The 21,331-nt window shown below is 39.7% G+C and overlaps 1 protein-coding gene across 18 annotated transcripts in view; it reads right to left on the reverse strand.

Annotated features, from left to right (window-relative positions):
* Positions 1-21,331, reverse strand: part of ANKS1B (ankyrin repeat and sterile alpha motif domain containing 1B) — a 318,652-nt gene that overhangs the window by 98,733 nt on the left and 198,588 nt on the right. For 2 of the 18 annotated variants that reach the window (XM_083400495.1, XM_083400491.1), the window contains exon 1: positions 6,446-6,599. The exons of the other annotated variants lie outside the window; for them this stretch is intronic. The gene's annotated coding sequence lies outside the window, so the exon portion shown is untranslated. Of the gene's footprint in view, positions 1-6,445; positions 6,600-21,331 lie in introns of those variants that run through there. 18 annotated transcript variants of the gene reach the window in all.

Here is a 21,331-nt window from a genome sequence, read left to right on the forward strand (position 1 = left end):
CCCAAAGTGATTTGTTTGATTGATTCTTAATGCTGTAGTTTATAGCTCTATAGGCAATGATGCCACCATTCACTAGTTTTCTTTGATAGCTCCTGCAAACTGAAAGGTCTCACCTCTTTGGTTCTCTTGCTAAATAACAAACTCTTACAAGCTTTTCCTAATGAGCCGTTAGTAAACGACACCATGTCTGGTCATCCTTATTACTGGATGAGGTGCTTGCTTCTGCAACAAATCATACAAGCAGCACTTGCTGCTGGACTGCCTTCCTTGCTACTACTTTTTCTTCTCCTAATCCTATATATAATGCTGCTCTGATTTTGTTTCTCTGGCAATCCTGCCCAGGGATCAGCTGTTGAGTAGGCTGGTGAGAGAATGAGCCAGAGCTAATGCCAAGGCTGCATGCAGGGCTGCTAGGTTTGCAACAAGAACAGTTGTCACTCTGCCATAAGATTGTTGAATGATTCCTAATGCATCTAGGGACATTTTCACAATGTACAATTTCTGCTAAAACAAACAAAAGCAATTTCCTGAAAAATAACAAAGGAAAAGCAAAGATAAAGGTGGAATTATTTTATTGTAAGTAGTGTAAGTTTTGTGTGCTTTCCAATTGCCCCCAAAGCATGCATTTCTGACCAAACAATTCAAGCCCTACGCCTCCATTTTTATTTGTGTGTGTTTTTAATATGTGGAAGAGTGTCCAGTATTCATAGTAGGGGTATTCATGCTGTAAGCCCCTAGAGTACATCCTAGGCTCAGGGTGTGTGTGTGTGTGTGTGTGTGTGTGTGTTTATGTGTGTTACTAAACATGACAGTCTCCACTGTCCCACACTCCAAGGAAACTGCCCCCTGGGTAAGCGCATAGAAATCCTGGAACCTCTCACTGCTTGGGGATTGGAGTGATATCCAACTATATGTTGGCATTGTGTCAGAATGGTTACTAAATATTTGATTATACAGTGGTACCTCAGGTTACATACACTTCAGGTTACATATGGTTCAGGTTACAGACTCCGCTAACCCAGAAATAGTGCTTCAGGTTAAGAACTTTGCTTCAGGATGAGAACAGAAATCGGGCTCCAGTGGTGCAGCAGCAGCAGGAGGCCGCATTAGCTAAAGTGGACCTTCAGGTTAAGAACAGTTTCAGGTTAAGTACAGACCTCCGGAGCGAATTAAGTACTTAACCAGAGGTACCGCTGTATATTTTCATACTGTGCTTTATTTCCACCCACAAATAAGAGGATGGGATGCCCTCAGTTATAGTACAGTCACATTAGGGATATATCAAAAAGTGTAAAAATCTTTATCATAAAACACAGATCAAATATGCACACATTTTGAGAAGGGGGGAAAAAAGGTAACTGGAGGTAAAAAGCCATATACCAGTAAGCTATTTACACTTTGTTTGCTTTCGTTATTTTCTGTTTTTTTCCAACAACAACATCTACATGTTTCAGTGAAAAAACAGAAATAACTAGCCATTTGCTGTAAGAATCATGTTCCCTTCAATTAAAACCTGTTAAAATTCATTAGTTTACGCCTCTGTTTGTCTCCCTCCCCATCTCTCTTCATAGTTCTCACATTTTCTTATATTTCTCAGATGACCCTTTCCCAGACCTTACTCTCAGGTGCATCAAAAAACTGTTCTTTTTTAACAGAGCTATCCAAGCTCTGCTCCTTTTAAGGATGTACTTCTCCACACCTCAGCAAACAGGCAATCAAGCAAAAGGACTTGTGTTAGTTGTAATGATAATGTGCTATTTCTCAAACTGTAGATCCGCATGATATTCTGTTCTCCCCTCCTCAAGGGGTATTATTCTGTCACTTTTTCTATGGTCTCCCCCTTCCTTTTAACATGACTTTAATCAAGAGCCCTTCATATACTAGAGCAAGACTTACAACTCTGATGGGATTCTTCTATCTGGAGTAGCCCCACTCCAAATAAAAGAACTTCATCAGCGTCCTAGCTCTTATTCAAACATATATGAAGGGCTCTTGTTTAAAGAAATGTTAAAAAGCAAGAAAAATATATAGCATAGATAAAGGATGGCAGAAGATAATTTGAAGAGCCAAACAGATGTTCAGAACATGCACTCCTGGTTTTTAGCCCTGTACTGGACACATTAAGAGAATAGCACAGAGGAATCAATTGCCGATTTCCCCCCCTTCTCTAACTTTCAGCATGGAATAGTATGTGCTAAGATGTACTTCTTATTATAAGATACCGGCTAGATCTACTCAGTTACTATCTATTATCTACCATTGGTAAGACATCTGAGGAGATGTGCAGGGAAGGAATCTCTATATTCAAAGGGGATAGCTTCTCCAAATGATTGAGAGGGCCCAATTGTTGCAAGGAGCCAGCGGGTGGAGCTGAACACCCTCTGAACATTGAGGGGGGTCCTAAAGACACATTGGGGGAGGCCGAAACTGCCTCGGCCCCTAGGAGTTGGCGCCTATGTCTATATTCTACATCTCTTTTCTAAACTCTAGTAAGCAAAGAGAGGAATGGCCTGATCAAAGGGAAATTCCATTTTACCAATGGCTGTAAGTAACAGGGTGTGTGAATGCTAACTTACCTCCCCCTCTTTGAAACTGTTATTTGTATATCAATAGCACTGGCTTCAGAAAGGTTATTCTTTGTTGGGACCATGGCAGGGAGAAAAAGAGTTGAAGTCCATCTTCCCTCATGGTCCCAAGGCTTCTCAGGCTTCCCTGCAGCTGTTGTTTATAAAACAGGAAATGTGCACCTTAATTAGAGTCACACAATTAACTTCATCTCTAATTTGGTCCTGTAAGGTACAATAGTTGTTAGAATACACTTAGATAAACATGGTTGAAGTGTGGAACTGGTGCAATTGTGGTTAACATTACCAAGACACCAACGAAGCAGAGGAAAGTATTGTGATTTCCTTGTGCAGCTCATAAAACAAAGGGTTATTGTTTCTTTCCCAAGAGGAAGATCACTGGTTCTTCAGACAAAACATATTATCTTCTTCCTTTTTTCAACTTTTACACATTGGCCATATTTGCACATCATATTCAGCTGAAACATGACTTTGGGTGAACATACAGTACTGGCTCCTGAGGAGATAGCAACCACTTCACTCCTCCCTGGCCTTAAGCTGCCATCTCATACTGACCTAAAGTCCAGGGAGAAACAAAGCGGCTGTGAGTGCCTTTCTAGGAGGCAGCATATGCAAGCAGTCATGGTAAGCCATATTCTATCTTACCATGACATATCGGTCAGGCCAATATTTTCTCACTTCAATGGTCACATAGACAGACAACAAACTTGCAAAAATGTAGGACATTATCACACAAGATTTTGCAAACCGGTGACAAAGGTAAAGTGTTCTAAAGATATATAGAGACCAAATACAAAGAAACCAAGTATTCTTCTTTAAAAACATACAAAACAACCTAAGACCCAATAATCTCAAGACATCCCATTTTCTTTCTGGAACCATTCTAGATTAGCTCAGTTATTTTTAAAGCCTTATTCAGCCTATTAAGTTTAAGGACTAAAAGATTGTCTATGATCCTCTATGATCAAATGTGAAAATTTGATCACAATAGTGGGAGGAAAATAATAGGGAATGATTTTCAACTATTTAAAAAAAATAATGGTAGGCACAACCAAATGGTTACCACCACCTTTTTTATTAGCTGAGAAGGCATAACTATTGCTCATTCAAGAACAGGTATAGCTACGTGGCCTTGAACATGAAAGTTCATTGCCTCACATATAGATGTCAATGGATTATCTGAAAGCAATTTTCTAGAAGTTATAAAAAAATGATTTAACTTTTCATTTTCATCATTTTATTCAGGAAATGTGCCATTCCAATCTTCTTAATGATACTACCAGAATTACCCATAGAAACGCTGAACTATCACAAAGAGCCCAAAGAAAATTATTTTTGAAGAATGAGTCATTTCTCCAAGCCCTAATGCAGATTTCCCCCTTTACAAGCATGGAGCAAATAAAACAATAAAGCAAGTAATATTACTTGCACCATATGTGGAAAGGACTGGTGTCCTGGATGAATCAAAACTAATTTGCACTTTTTTATTCTGACATTATAGGATGTTTTGTTTTTCATCTTTTAATTTTCACCTGTTGTTATAGTTGTTCTCTCTGTTTTATATACATTATAGAATGAAATAATAAAAACAACTTTACACAAAATAGTTCCTCCTGTCCTTAGAAATAAGGAAGTGCTTGCAAATGGATGTGAAATATGAAGAGCTTTGTACAGTGCAATTCTACACGTCTATGCAGAAGTATGCCCCACTGAGTTTAATGCGATTTAGTCTCAGATAAATATGTGCAGTATTCTTCTCTCTAGGTCCCATCCCAACCATCAGCAGTTCAGTGAAAAGCAGATGACAGCTTGTTATTTTCCCAGATCAGAAAAGGTGAAATTTTGGATTTGAGTTACTGCTTTAGCAGTGAAACAACTCAAGACTTTGAACAGGCATAGGCAAACTCGGCTCTCCAAATGTTTTGGGACCAGAATTCCCATCATCCCTGACCATTGGTCCTGTTAGTTAGGGATCATGGGAGTTGTAGTCCCAAAACATCTGGAGGGCTGAGTTTGCCTATACCTGACTTAGAAGTTGGAGCTTCACCCTTTCCTGGATCTCAATGGCACCCTGATCCAATCAGATGTTTCCATAAGTTTCTTACATTGTGCAGAAAGGACCTCCTGATAAGATAGATAGAGGCCCTCACCTGCAGAGAGCAGTGATCAACTGGGTATATAAGGCGATGTTTCAGATATCCTAATCCCAAGCTTTATATACCAAAATGACTCCCTTTAACTTAGTCCAGTAGCTAGCTGGCAGCCATCCTTAGTGAAGGTTTTTGTGAATACATAACACAGCAGTGAATGAGAACCATACTGCATGTTACATCAGTTGCATTTAAAAGAGTGTGCTGACTATTGACCATGCCTCTTTCTTAACAAAAGACAGCTGTGGGGGCCCATGGCCTTCACAAGGACTGCAGTATGGCAGGAGTGGTTAACCCTCCCACCACAACATCATTTTCCTGCTGAAAATTGCCCACCAAGCTGTCATTTGCAATTTGTAGTGATTCTCCAATGAAGGGTGCATTGATAGATACTGCTGGCATTTAAGTGGCTTGGTCTCAGAGAAGCTGAGTGAAACAGTGAGAAGAGGGAGCAATCTAGACTGAGCCAACAGCATAAGGTGAGGGGCATTAATCCTTTCACCCTTGTGTGTTTGCCCCTGAGACTGTTACTTGAAACAAATAGCACCTGAAGAAGCAAGTATAGTAGGAGTTTCACAGGAGGGTAAGTTTTCAGCAGGAAAATGGTTGACACCGCTTTCCCCCAATTAGAATAGTAATCTCCACTACCGCTGCTTGTTACAAAAGAGATATGACCAGTCCGAAGTATGCAACTTGAAAATGCAATTCATGCAACTTTGGGGATGTTGCTCACAACCTACTGCCCTTTCTTTGACTTATGACTTCACAGCATTATCTTATCTGTTTGTTACATTAGTAAAAAAGCAAGCTACTTTCTTTCTTTTTTGTATATGTTTCAGTTCCATGACATTTAAGTAGGTTTGATAGGCAGCCAATTTCCACAAGAAGAGATATGACTTTTTAACACATTACAAGGATTTTAAAGGTGATTTCCTAAATTTTCTTATCCAAATGCAAAATAAAGTTGTTAGTCTCTAAGTTGCTACAAAACTCTCTTCTGTTTGCTGCAAGATAATAACACAGTTACCCCCTGGAAAGTCTTAATCAATATGGACTGGAACCAAGCTCTACCCTAGACATGCTCAGAACAGACATACTGAAATCAATGGGGCTTAGTTCTTAAGTCCAATTGATTTTAGTGAGTCTCTTCTAAGGATGACTAAGTCTTGATCCAATGTGTGTAATCAATCACTATGGAACTAATAAAAGGATGAATTATTTTTTAAAAAGGTACTACTTTTCTAGTACCTGCAAAAATCTGTTGGAGAATGAATGTATTCAGGTAATTTAATTTTCCCTACGTTGACTCAGTCACTTCTTTATGACTAATTTTATAATATTTTATTGAAATGAAATCATTAAAACACCCTTAGCTAACCTTTCGCCAGTCCTCCAGAAAATCATTTAGGTGGAAAGCAGTTTAAAAATGAAAATATAGGTTAAGTATATCCTGAGGTCTGTCAATTTAGACTTTCTTGTCAGCATGTGGCTGTTTTTTAAGGGATAAAATGTTGTGTAAAAATGTATATCTAAAAGAGAGCTGATTTCCATTGCCTTTTAAATAATTGTTGTACAATGGGGTTTGTTTATTTGTAGCATATTATATATACTGCTTTTGTAACAAAGCAGAACCCATGGTGGCATGGAGTTTCAAAAGGCATCAGGTAAGCCAAAATTATGCTTGAATAAATCTGTGATAAAGCAGCTTACCCAAAATGCAAATGGAGGACTCTATGTATCTTCTATTCTTTAGAGAAAGTGCTGGAGAAGTGATGGTTCATTAAGTCCTTGGATGGCACTGCTTCCAGGGATTTTTAGAGCATTTCCTGCTGGGGCGCTATGTTAGATATGGTTGTCCAGCTGCCTGAAAAAAAGGCAGAAGAACAAGCCTTCATAAAACATAAGGGGTGGGGTGTAGAGTGTTATTGCTTTGCTTTATTTTTCATAACATACAATTGTAGGGGAAACTAGCAACTTCTTTCTGAACTTGATCCCCAAGACACATGATAAGGCACAACATAGAACAGGGGCAGGTGTGCTTAATCTCTCATTTAGTGGAAGAGCTTAGTGCCAAGTAGAGTCTAAATATATGCATAGAAGTTTTCAAAATCCACGAAGAGACACTCTCACATAGACACAGTGAGATGAAACTCAAACTTGTGATATTCTTTAAACATTTCTTCCCTAATGCTCCTCGTGGCATATACACAGATCTCATCACTAATAGTGTTATTTTCACAGGCACCATACATTGCAGGGCTTTGTGGATATCTCCTTCGATAAGCATAACCTCTCAGTCAATTATTTTAAAACTTTGTAACCTGCCTTGGGACTTCATGGTGAAGGGTGGGTAAGAACTCTAAATAACAACTACTTAATCTCCATGAAGGCTTATAATGAATGCAATGAGTTGTCTTTTCTAATCATTTAGATGATGTTCATGTTCATGTCTCCAAATCCAAGCTTGTGGAGATGATCATATACAGCTGAGAACTTTTGAAGTGGAATGTTTAACAATAGTAAATGAACACCTCCTGCCTTCAGACCACCAAACATACTCAAACGATAGTCTCCAAGAGATCTTTCACTATCAAGATACAATGTTATGTACACGAGTAGATCCCACTCATGTGCTTTATCTGGTTGTGTCTCTGGAAGTGTATCCTTGAGGATTTGCAAACTCTTGTATGTAAACAGCTTCTACCTGGAGTGTGTCATTGGTAGTTTGCAAATTAAATATATTTGCACTAAAGTTACAGAACTAATTGAAATTAATTGCTTAATCACATCTAAGGCTTTTGCCAACAGAGTTCAGCTCAAAGTTTCACAAGTGCGTTGTGTGCTCTGTTTATTAGGGCAAAAGCACAGTTTTCTAAAAGAGCTAGATATGTTTGTATACAGTTTCAAGTTGGGTAAGCTAATTATGACATACCAATATTGCACAGAAGTCCATGTTGCAAAGTCTGATTACGCTGAGTTGATTTTAGATCCTTGGCTGTAACCAAGCCACCTTGTATTTTGTAAAGCAGTAATAGCTTAATGCCAACACACTGCAAGTAAGCAGGAATTAGGAGCACATTTGCACAAGTAATCACACCTTTCTCCTGTATAGATACACTAACTCAGAGATGCTGCATGGGGCAGATTCACAACTAAGCCAGGCAGAAAGTATCTGTACAAATAGAAAGTGCTTGATATAGAAGATGTTCCTATATAGAAAGAGCATTTACATATTAAGCAAATGGTCTAGAGCAGGGGTAGGCAACCTAAGGCCTGTGGACCGGATGCGGCCCAATTGCTTTCTCAATCCAGCGCACGGATGGTCCAGGAATCAGCGTGTTTTTACATGAGTGGAATGTGTGCTTTTATTTAAAATGCATCTCTGGGTTATTTGTGGGGCATAGGAATTTGTTTATTCCTTCCCCCCCCTCAATATAGTCCAGCCCACCACATGGTCTGAGGGACAGTGGACTGGCCACGGCTGAAAAAGGTTGCTGACCCCTGGTCTAGAGTGCTAATGAGAATAGAATGTAGATAGCAGCAGACCTACAGGACATGATATGCCTCAAACATTTCTGAGATTAGGCCCTTTAATCCAAATCAAACTGTATTCATTGAAAGAATTTATTAGCTGCCTTTACAGCACTCAAGGCAGTGTCCAAAGAGAAATAAATAAAAAATAACACAAACTTAGCAGTCAATCGAAACAGAAAAACAACACTATAAAAACAAAGAAAAAACTACTCAGAGGAGCCAAGGGTCAATTGCAAGAGATACATTTGGCACCTTCTCTGGAAAGCCAATAAAGAAGAGGAATCATTTATAGGGCCAAGGAATGTAAATATTTATCAAGACCAGTCCAATTTCAGATTCATTTTATGGAGAGACACCAAGAGTTTCTTTTTTACAGTAGTCAGAAAATCTGCTCTGATTTCCAGTGCAACCACTTAAATTGATTTTAGGTTACTTCCATGGTAACTTTTTGCAGACTAGACCAGTATTTCTCAATTTTGGGGGGGACTGGTGAGACCCACTGGATATATATATATATATATATATCCACCCTACCCCAATACTTTCAAATGCAGACATTTATTCACCTTAAAAAACCAATAAGCAACCTATCTACGATCTAATATAGTAATATATTATTTATCTACAGCCTAATATCATAAACCTTAAACAAAATTGCTGGAAAATTTTTCTTTTTAAAAACCTCTGCTTTTTAAAGATAGCAGTACAATTTTATCTACAACATTTTCTGTGATATTAACTGTGAACTTTTTAACCGTGACATTAACTGTTAGGCTCATTATTAATCAAATTGCTGCAATGATTGCAATAGAAGTAAGTAAAGCCTTAACAACCATTCACCAAGCGTGAAGTCTTCCAGCCAACCCTTTCTGTTCATTTTACTTATTATTATTAGGAAGTCTGAAAAGGAAGATCAGTTTTCACAGATGGAACCCTCAAAATTTACCTGGTGGCTTACAAAAAATAATTGGGGGAAAGGTGAAACATTGAGGATTAAGAAATATACCTAAATCCAAACTTGTTTCATTGAGATTGGGAAGATTAAGACTAAGCAGTGGTTCGATGGCCATCTGTCATGGGATGCTTTAGTTGAGATTCTTGCATAGCAGAGGGTTGGACTAGATGACCCTCAAGATCCCTTCCAACTCTACAATTTTATGATTCTATGATTCCTTGAGTATCCCCAGCACATCTCTCTCTCTCAGGCATTCATCAGCAGGGTGTTCACAGTCTGCCTGCTCTCAGCAGCTAAAGGCAGAGAAACCACCACCACCTGCCAAACTGAAATCGAAAGAGAACACTGAGTGAATTATTCTCAGGGATATGGTGCCCCTTTCTGGAAATCTGGGGTATTCTTCTGAGTAAGAAGTGATGCTTTTGCACAAGTGCTGGCAGAACTCCACAGTAGAAAGGAAGTTATTTGGAGTTCATTTCTGTCACAAGGCATGAAGAATTCTGACCTTGAAATTGAAGAACTGAATGTTTTAATCCTATTTGCAATCATGGCACACTTGAGCAAATAGGCAAGATATAAATAATTGTAAATAAATAAAATAATTTTAACAGGCTTACCTTGTCAACCACCCTCCCCTCCACATCGATACCCTTCTGGAGGTCTGGCTAGATCAGACAGAACAGATCCCCAATGCAGCAGAAAGATTCCAGTTTACAAAGTTTTTAAAAAGAAAAGATGTGCCTTTTAAAAATTTAATACACAGAAAAACAACATCAAATTGGTGCCTCTTCATTTTGGGAAGAAAACTTTAATTCATAACCTAAGAGGCTGAAGAGATGCTCAGCCAGCTAAGTACAGTTCTCTAAAGTTGAAGTGTTCAAAGGACAGATTACTTAACCTTTTGTAGAGCTGACAAGCTTCTACAGTATTGGGTAGTCACCAGAGAAATCAACTGCTTTCACGTGTCACAATTTTATTTTGGAAAAGCAGGAGGTTCCCTCCATCTGCAGGATGTACTATACAGTTTATACCTTCTTCTCACCTGTCTCTGATGAAGGCTCTAAGAGCTGCAAATAGGTGACATACAAAAGTTCTGTGATTAGGATGCCCTGCAAACTGATTTAACTGGTTTAAATAACTCCCATCTGAAGCAGCTATTTGATATAGATAAAACAGATATCTGTAAGGATGCACATGGTTTTTTCCGCTCCCAGGGGAAATAGTAGCTCAGTGATGCAATATAGATCAGAAAAATGGCACATGAGGAAATAGGCTAACCACAGCACTGTGGTCTTGATTTCTCCCTCATTCCAAGGGCTACTTTGATTCCCCCACCCCAGTGTTTCACAAAAATGCTGGAGGTCCTGATCATGAATGTCCTACATCAGATCTAGTTTTGTCCCAAGTGACAAATATTTAAGGGAGTTGGAGTTTCCTTAGGCAGAATTCAGCTGCAGATCTAAGCTGCATTAGCTGTCCTTTGTGCATGTCTAGTTACTTCTAGGATGGTGGTTGCCATGTGTCTTCTGCTACTCAGCAATCAAAATGGTGACATGTGTGTGGTCTGAGCATACCTTTCTCACTGGACCTCTAGTCAAAAATAAGCACAGACTGGAGATACTTTGGAAGCAAAATGTATGTATTCAAATCCATATTCTATAAAAACCCAACGTTTCCCCATTTTAATTAATACTATCATTTTAATTAATATTATCATTTCTATCCATTCCATTTGCCAGCTGACCCATATAAATGACATCATTGCCATGGGGGTTCAGTATTTTGGAGAAAAAAAATATTCTACTTGCAATTAAAATTAATCCACAGAGGTTTTACCCCAAGGTCTGAAAGGCTAGACTGTTCCTTTCTGATTCATACAGATAATGATGAGCTAGCTAAGTCTAGGAATAAAGAATCTCTATTTTTCTTTCACTTGCTATGACATCTTTAAAAACATAATTTCTGAAAAAAGGATTTTCCACTTGTTCTTCCAATGCTAATCCAAAACTCTCATCTATGGTGTTATATAATGTATTGCTTTCAGGATCTAAACACTGTTTTCAACATTTAACATAATTCAGTTTCCAAAAAGATGTTTGCACATCTTCCCTGCTATTCCACCCAAAGCTTTCACAAATGCAAAAACATTCAATTTTTTTGTTATTGTGATAATTACACCTCACAAAAACAGGTTATTGGAAAACAAATATTTCTGCATATGTCATTTATATTATATTCCCAGTATTCTAAATGATACTATTAATTCCAAAGCTGCATAAGCCATAATGTTATTTTAAAGCATATGCTACAAAATGTAGTTTTTTTGATCCTCTATTAATGTAGAATGGATCCCTGCAGGATATCCTCTATTTTCACACTGTAGTAACACATTTGATATGGATTTCTTAAAAAAAAGGTAAAGGAGGGAGTGTTTTTAAAATAAGGGCCCACGTACATATGTCACTATTAGTAAGACAATTATTCTCACAGTGTAATCTTTTATTTCTTCCCCTAATAATAATAATACTGAATTGGGGATTATATGAGTTAATTCCATTGGATGAAAAGTCTGTGGCACTTTGTGATGGCAACAGAGGAGAAAATTTGTGTCTGTAAATCATGTGTATTCTAAACAATGGATATTTTTCAGGTTGAATGAACAATCCAGAGATTTTCCAGAGATTTGAATGGTATTTCCTCATCCTCCTCAAGTCATTCTGATCAGAGGCATGTGGTCAAATTTTTTGTAGGGGAACAGTTAGGGCCAGAGGCGCCAGCTTGGAAGGCCAATGGGGGGGACGTTGTGTGGGTAAGCCTCGTGCCTCCCTCCCTAAGGTGGGCAGAAGCTTCCTGGGCTTTGAGAAGGAAGCACCAGGGCTCTGAAAGCATGCTGGAGTCCTCCTTCCTCCTTCCTAAAGCCAGGTGGGCTTTGGGAAGGTAGTAGGGCTCTTGGACCCTTTGGATTATTGCACCTCACTCCCTAAACCAGGCACAAGCTTCCCAGGCTTTGGGAAGACCAGCCTGGTCCCCCTGGTCCACTGACCACATGCCAATGATTCTGATCAAAATCTTATGATCTTGAGGCCAAACTAGAAATGATCAGAACTTCTGAGATGCTGTTTTTAAAAAGTAAAAGCAACTCCATACCCTGAATTATGGTCGTGGTATTGGGGAAGGAAATTCCCTCACTGTGCTCTTTTCTAGATGTAAGATGTCCTCCAGAGTTGCATATAGCAGTATGGAGAAAAAATTAATCAGAAAATCAAAACTGGGAAAGCAGGAAGTAGGGTTAGCCCCCAATTGTCTAGTGCTGGTGCCTTAACTTAACCCCTTTCCCAGAAGTTGATCTATTTCATTTAACCAGATTACAGACCTCCCAAAGTCATGTGTCCCTATTTTCCAAGGATGTCCCTGATTTACAGAAGCTGTCCTGGTTTCTGATTTGATCCCAGAATGTCCCACTTTTGCTTAGGATGTCCCTATTTTCATTGGAGAAATGTTGGAGGATATGAAGTTATCTGACCCCAGAGCCGTCTGAAGGCAATCCTGTATAGGGAAGTTTTGCTTAATGTTTAATGTTTTATTATGTTTTTATATATGCTGGAAGCTGCCCAGAGTGAGTTGGGCAACCCAGTAAGATGTGTGGAGTATAAATAGTAAAATTATCATTATGGAATGGGACGTCCCTATTTTCATTGGAGAAATGCTGGAGAGTATGTTAGAGTCAGGAGCTCTGTTTTGGGCAGGGATCAGATATACTCAGAAGTTCCTAGCTGCTTCTGAGTGTTTCTATTTCCTGCTGAAAGTAGAACAGGGAAAAGTGCCAAAGTGAAGCCATGGCTGCAAAAACAGTAACATCCACTGATGCAATTTCTACATGCAGCTCCTTCAAGAAACACTCAAGATTTCGGGCGAAGGTTAAAGAAATAAAGTTATTAGTCAGTGAATTAAATATCCACTTTAACTTGTCAATAACATCTTACGAGTTAAGCAATTTAGCAAATAGTCAGATTGAGTTTATGATATGTACCCTGTTTATACATATAAGCACAATGGTAAAATAAAATGCCAGTTACATGATGCTAGAATGTTTGATACTTTGTTAGAAGAACACCAGATCCACCTAGTGGAATGTTCCTTTACTGCACTGATTTTATGCCAATTTGTAAACACTGATTACAAAATAAAGTTGGTTTTAGATAGTAATACTTATCGCTGTGCTCTACTGTACCTGGGTGAAGCCTGAAGAATTAGTAATCTGTTCTACACAATTACACTAAGGCATTCTTAACAGATTAGATAATATAATATAATCCAGATTATATTATGCCTCAATCATAGAAAAAGAGAAAGCAAGGAGAAAAGCAGAAAAGCAGTTACATTTAGGAAGATAAACATACATGGTTTAGATAAATGGGTTTAGCTATAAATGAAAAGGCAAGTTCTTGCCTTCCCCCCAAAGAGACACTGGCTGTTCAAATCATTTCCCCATACAATCTAATGGAAACTCATTTCAGAACCAAACGTAACAATGGGTTAATTTAGCTAAGAAAAGAAATCCTTTGTCAAGATTTGTCTTCTAAGATAAAGATTTCAACACCAGTCCACCTCAAGCTGATATCACAGCTCTAATTACCTCAGGGACAATGCTTACGGTTTAATGCCGAATAGATTCTAGTAAGCTTGACTCCCAAGCTTTTCTCCATTTCAACAGCATGGGGAGCCATTTTTTGTGGCTGTTATAAAACAACTGAGAGTCAGAAACTTTTGCAGACATACTGCAAATTGCTCAGAGATCTACCAGGAAATCTAAATCTACATACCTTCTGCCTAGCACAGGAACAGGAGCTCAGCTGAGGTGACTGGTTGGCAACTCCATACACCTGTCTTTTCCTTTCAATATCTTTTTCATCTGGGATGCTGATCAGTAAAGGCTCTGACATGGCCATTTTGTTGTTGTTGTTTAATACAAGGGAATGGTAGATGGGGGCTGTCTGCCTTTACCTGACTCAGTAGTGGGGAAGGGACTTTGATGTTGCTGGGGCACTGGCTCTGCCACTTCCTAATCACTCAGGTTCCCTGGACTTTTGAGGGGGCCTTTTACTAGGACCCACAGGTACTCTATAGAACAAGTCACTGGAGGCTGCTGCACTCAGTGTATTCCTGTGGCTGCCCTCCTTGTGTGTCCTTCCACCCCCCTTGGCAACAACATATTCCCCTTCCTTGCCTCAAGGAGGACTCTGTGCGCTCTGTTCAGGCCCCCTGCTATGAGCTATGCAGTTCATGCCTGGAAGACCAGAGGACTTTCTGGAATAGTACGGAAGATGGTGCAAAGGGCTGCAGTAGTATGGGGGGGATCAGAAAACACTGTGTGCCTCACTTTGCCAGAGTATAAGTGCTTTCCATTAGTGTACTGCAATGCCAGTACTGGAAACAACCCACCACCTATAGGTAGAAGGTAACTTATTTTATTTTTGAAAGGGTTGAGGATAAAATTTACTTCAAAACAACAGCTATCATAATGAAAAAGAAAGTTGTCTTCCAAACTTAACATTACTTTAATATTGTTGAATCAGCTGGAAGCTGTCATCTATTCTCTTTTATATGCTTGAGTGCGAATATCTGTGTTGGGAGTTGTACATTAACAGTTGTATATGCACAGAACACATACCCTCCATCTGTTTAGCTGCTCTGTGTCATTTCTTTCAACCCATAACTGTTTCCAATGCATTTTATTAAACCGAATTCAAACATTTAGCACAGACAGGCCATGCTTTGGACATAATGGATTTATATAGGAGTTTGGACTGTAGCCTGGTGCTCTGTTTTGGACTACAACTTCCATTGGCCTTAGCCAACGGGCCAATGGCCATGGATGATGGGAGATGCAGTTTAACAACATCTGGAAAGCACAAGGTTGGTGAAAGTGACCATACTAGATTCCCAAGCAATAGTTTCCCTTCTAATTCAGTGTTTTGGAATGATGTCTGGGGCACTTCTGAGGGTTGTTATTTGCTCTTTTAACAGCACTCCAGCTGGTAGAGAAGGTTAAGCTAACTGCATAGAGTGGTGTCAAATAATGCCTACTAGAGCAGTGAGCTAACACACTGGAACACTGACAAGACTATAGTTGGTTTCTAGAGTGATCTAGCTACTAAAATTATTTCTGATGATTGCTCAGTGTCCCAGTGCTTAGCCAGTCGCTGGCACAAATGACACTGTGGACTACTGTCTTTCAGTTATTATTGTGAGCAAGCCGTTGGTTCCAGACTTCCATAGTGAGCATTTAATATTCAGTGGGGAAGAGGTTGCTAATTCAGTATATTTGCTGTGCCTAACCTTCTGAACATAATGCAGATATGGCTAAGCCTTTTTTGGGGCCTGAGGGCCATGTTCACCCTTGGCCAACCCTCCAGGGGCCACATGAAAGTATTAGGTGAGGCAAAAGTGGGTGTGGCTACTACACTCTCAAACAAAGGTCGATACTTGCCTCATCTTCAGTATATATTTAAAGAACAATGATAACCACTTTAAACAACCATGGCCTTCCCCCAAAGAATTTTGGAAACCGGAGTTCATGAAGGATTCGGAGACTCCTATTCCTCTCAGAGTCACATTTCTCAAAGTGGTTTAACAATCAATCCCTCTTCAAAGGGAACTCTGGGAATTGTAGCTCTGTAAGGGAATAGGAGTCTCCTAACAACTCTCATCACCCTGAACAAACCACAGTTCCCAGGATTCTTAGGGGAAGGCTATTATTTTTTAATGTGGTATCATACCTCTTTAAATGTATGGTACAGATAGGGCCATGCACACACCTCTCCCCTTAGCTGATCTGTACTGATTAGCTGAGGAGGGAGGGTTATTTGTCACTTTCCACCCATCAAATGATCAACCTGATATCCAGAGAAACAGCAATTTGCACCCCCATTAGGTCACTGGGCCCTGTCTACCCCAGCCCTGTGTTAAATGAGGCTTACTCCCAGGTAGAGTGCAAAGTCGTGAAGCCATAACTTAACATGTTTTTATTTCAGTAATGTGGATTTGTGTTGGTGTGGTTTTGCAAATAAGACACCAATGACAGTTTCTGAGATCTTTCAGGCAACACAGATTTCTTACTCTGTCATTTTTGTTGCAAGGCACAATTCCTCCCTTGTGAAACTTTTAGGAATATTTTAATTCATATCTTGCTTCAGAAAAATGCTGTATTTTATGTAATTTATATAAAGCTTAATACATGAAAAACCTAGGGGCTAAAGGGAGTGGGGGAGATCAAAGAACTGAATAAAGGCATAGCTTATCTATCTTATTGCCAAGGGGGGGAGACCTCCTCAACTCTGCAAAAACTGAAGGGAATAAACATACATTATTTAAGACTACTGGAGAATGAGATATATTAAGTAGAATTAATGAGAATAAATTACAGCAACTGGCTGTAAATAATAATGAAAACTTCCTCCACCAAAGCAGGAGCTTTTCAAACTGAGGAACCGTCATGGACGGTTGGCTGAAGTTGCCAAGCTTACCTAGAAAAAATGGGAATACATAGAAGCAGAGGTGTAACTTTTTCCACTTACTGGGGCTCTTAAGTCTGATTCTGCATTTCTGACAACTCAAAGAGAGAAGAGAAATGTGACTCATCTCTCATCCACCAGTCTGACTCCAATTAGGTTGACAAAAATGATTCTGATGAAAGGGGGAGGGGATCAACTCTTCAGACCCGTTTAGATACTCTTGCACTGTAGCCCAAATCAGCTAGAAATATTTCAGTGTTATATAAATCTTAATACATACACAGAGGTGGGTGTACATGCAATGGCTCCAACTAGAACAAATAGAGTACATAAACCAACTTCTAAGAGGATTTCAACACAGGTTTGTCAAAGCGTCAGTACTCCACTACCCTCAGCAATGTGGTGAATGGCAGCCCAGGACAGGGTTTTTTCTGAGGCTTCTCCTGAATTGTGCCACTCCCTCCCCACAGATGAGCATCTAGAAGCTTTGTTGTACAGTTTTGGGAGGATGCTTAAGAAGCATCTCTTTACCAAGGCCTTTGACTGTATTTTGTTTTGTGGAATCCACCTCTTTTGCTGAAATTATACTGCTCTGTTGGGGCTGGAACAGTTTTATTTCTTTTAATCCTTATAACTTTTCTATCCATTTGTATAATTCTGTATCATATTGCTGTGACCCTGGGACTTATGGTGAATGGTGGGTATGAAATCTTATAAATAAAGTAATAAAATAGAGAATCAGGCTCTGACAGTATGGAGGTCAAGGAGAATGGCATAATAGGTCAGTGAGTTATTGATGGCATGTCCACTGAGGGATTGTTCAGAAATTATTGGATACCTTTTATGTCTTATTCAACTCAGCCCTAATAGTACTGCTTCCTATATCAGTGTAATAAAAAGGGGTGAGTCTACCTCCCCTTTCCTTCACTCTGCGCTGCCAACAGAAGGAAGTGGCCATAGTGCAGGGTGATGAGAAGAACCTATTCATCCTGCTTTCCTCTAGAAATGGCAGCAGGATCTTGAGACCGGGGTGAATTTTTTTTTGGGGGGGGGGATGAAGATGGGGAAATTTGGGAGAATGTGTGGGTGGCAGCAGCAAAGGGAAGCACTGAAGGCTTGCTGGCTGGCCTGGATCATTCACCTGACTTCCTGCCCACACATCTGGGCCGCCCACTCATTCAGACCCCAGCTTTCCCTTGGCCTGTTGTGTATGTGTGCAAGCAGGCAGGCAAGTGGCAGTGGCAACATGAGGAGCATGGGAAAGCCTGCCTGGGCCAGCTGCTTTCCCACTTGTGCCACCGCCTGCCTGCTTTCATTGCTTGAGTAATAAAAAGAAATTGTTATTTAGGGGAATTGAATTTAATTCTAAATTATATTCTGGAAACGTGGGAGATTTCAAGGGGTCAAAAAACAAAGGATATACCGTGCTATATTAGAAGCAAAAAAACTTGTTTTGATGAACTGGAAGAGCCGCAAAAAGATTCCATTGAGCACATGGATTGATAATATGGACAGATTAGCTACATATGAACGAACTGCATGTCGACGGAAAATATGAATGGATAAATATGAAGAAATCTGGAACGAATATTTAAGTGATAAGGCAGATAGTGGTGGGAAGTAGGGGGAGGAGAGAGAGGTGGGAAAACATTGTTTAAAAAGGTATAGTCATAGGTATATCAGTGTATTCAAATCTGAATTGTCAAATTGTGTTATTATTCTTATTATGGTTTTCGTTGTATATGTATTTGCAGTTGTTGTTTGTATCGGAAAAATGATTAAATAATTTTTTTTTTTTTTAAATCACTCACTCTGCCTCCTGTTGTCATGCTGTTATTTGGAATGTTCACTTTATCTTTTACCCCCTCTTTACTCTTCCATAAACCTGGGCCCTTGTTCTAGGCTGTCTGGAGCTGCAAAAAGGAGGACCTCCTCTTGCAGTATAGGGCTGGGCTGCAACATTGCAACTGCAGGCTTTTAGTGTCTGCCAATTTAGTTTTTTTTTTCTTAACTAAACACTCTGACCCTGCTTATTCTGCTTGACTTCCTTGCTAACCCCCTGTCCCCTTTGCGAGTTCTCTACCTCACCCACCTACTGTGGCTTTTCCCACCCCCTTACTATCTCCCCACAGTTCCTTCCACCTCCATGCTACTGTGCACCTCCCCACACTCTTTAAGCAGCTTGCTTGGGCTGGGCTGGCAATCCTCACACTATAATTGGCAAGGCCACCTATTGGTGGTCATGCAAACTTAGAGCATTGTGACATTTTGCATTCTTATGTATATAGGAAGAAAGTCAGAGTCTAAATGTATGAAATATATCTCATTTCAGGTTATGTCAATTAACAAGAACATGAAAGGTGAACTAAAATTATGCGAAAATGTTTGTTATTTAGGTCTGGAAGAAAATCTTCACATTATATCCCCCCATTGTTCTTTAACGGTAAAGGGTTAAAAAGATAAAGCGCAGATACTTTATTCAGAGCTGCTCAAATATACTGCAGGCAGTGGTTGCCTAGGGCAACAAACCATTTAGAGACTATTTATTTTATCAGTTTATTGTATGATGGATTGTAGGCTGTAAAGGGAGGCTTTTTTTTAGCTTATGTAGAGGCAGTAGAAACTCTACATTCGCCCTGAGTCTGATTCTGTATTTTCCCCATAGGAACACCCCATGCTGAACCCTTGAAGGGAGCCTGCTCTCTAAATAGCAAGATTTATGATAATGCATTAGGCAGTATGTCAGGTCAATTTGTCGTCAAACAATGGAACATTCCATCAGGACATTTCCAGGAAAGTATTATCTGTTTGGGATAATTGGGACAGTTTGTGTAACAAGATACATACCTCACTTAATAGGTGCATAATTTCTATTGCCATAGCCACAGCATGATAGAATAAGGGCAGCATTCTTCAAGTGGAACACAATAGGCACCCAAAATACTCAACTTTGATTGTCACAGCTTACAATTGCTGCCAATCAGCAGGTTCAGCAACCAAGTGCAATTTTTCAGAATGTAATGGTGTTCAGGAAGGAGAGGGGGAAATTACTTGCTTAAAAAAACAGAGGGGGTGGAATATCCACAAGAAAGTAGGCTGCACAGTTATAAAAAAAATACCTGCATCTTCTTCAAGAAAAAAGAATAGGAAGATTTAGCACACACACGTCAAGCAGAAAAAGGAGCCATGCCAAATGTTTGCATGGTCCATCTGTTCAAGTAGTCAGATGCTTCAGAGGAAGTGTGAGACCAAAGGACAATTTCTGGATAAAGAGATTAATAGAGATTCATTTCCTCTGGTACAAGAGCTTTAGATACATTGAGGACGGCTTGCATGTCCATGGCTACGAGTTTATGCTGGATTTTCATGACTTTAACTCTTCATCTTAAACCACTCCTTGCTTTTTAACATCATCCCATGGTAATGTATTTCACAGGTAGTACAGAACTGCAAATTACAATTTGCCTGATTACATGGGTCCCTATGATCTATTGTCTCCTGTTTCCAGCTTGATTTTTTAAAAAAAGGTGCATTCAGCACCGAGTAAACCTAAAAGATCCATGCTTGAATGACTGAGCCAGTTCTTTCAGTTGCTTGAAGGATCCTGCTTTACAAATCACTGATTATATATTGTTTTTACACCTGATACCTCATAATTGTCTGAGTCACTGCAATTATCTGTGCTAATTTAGTTCTGTATAATTTCATTCTCTTCCATTTGCCTTCTTCTCCATGCCCTGAGACTGGGTCACTTGAAATACGCATATTTCACTGTTGATTATTTCCTTATACAGGGTGAGTCTTTTAAAAGAGGCCCCATGGAACATGTGTACTCCGTATCCACGGGGCCTCTTTTAAAAGACTCACCCTGTATTTGCAGCTTAGGAGGAACCAGCTAAGGGCCAGGGGTGCCAACTTGAATGAAATATTGTGGGGGCCCAGGTAAGCCCTTCCCTGCATAATTGATCACAGGAGACGGTGCATGCACACTATTTGAATGGTAATGCCCATCAACTTTGCAGGCGCCTGGCCCATCAAATATTTGATTGTGAGGCCAAAGCCCGCATGGCCCCTAGGAGTTGGCTCCTATGCTAAGGGCTCACCCACACTTGTATTTGGTCTGTGACTTCTAGGCACGGGCCCGAGAGGTTTTCCTTTTCTCCTGCTACTTTCCCTGGGAAAACCTGCTGTTTAGTGCTGAATTGGAACAAATGTCAACTGGGCTTTCTGCAAATTGACGTTTGTTCTCATTCAGTGGTAAACGAATAAAATAGAAACCAAAAAAGTCACGGAACAAATGGAACAAATTTATGCGACAAAGCAAAGTGTGGATGAGCTCCCACAAGAGTGCTTTTAATGCAGTTTGTCCCAAAGTTCCTTGTTCTTATGAAGGTTAACTTGGAAGGAAGTCTCCAGACAAGCTTATTTCCAAATCAGGGTGCACAAGATTGCAGCTTGGCAGAAATATTGGCATCCATCAGAATCTTTCACAGATCATCATGTCTCAGCAGCTTAGCTGCTGAAGCAAGGCTCAAAAAAATAAATGACTGATTTTTATTTTTGAGTGTGAACCAGCAAAGCTTTTCTGCAAGG

This window comes from Podarcis tiliguerta, assembly GCF_965153285.1.
Source record: "Podarcis tiliguerta genome assembly, chromosome: 10".
Classification (NCBI taxonomy): domain Eukaryota; kingdom Metazoa; phylum Chordata; class Lepidosauria; order Squamata; family Lacertidae; genus Podarcis; species Podarcis tiliguerta.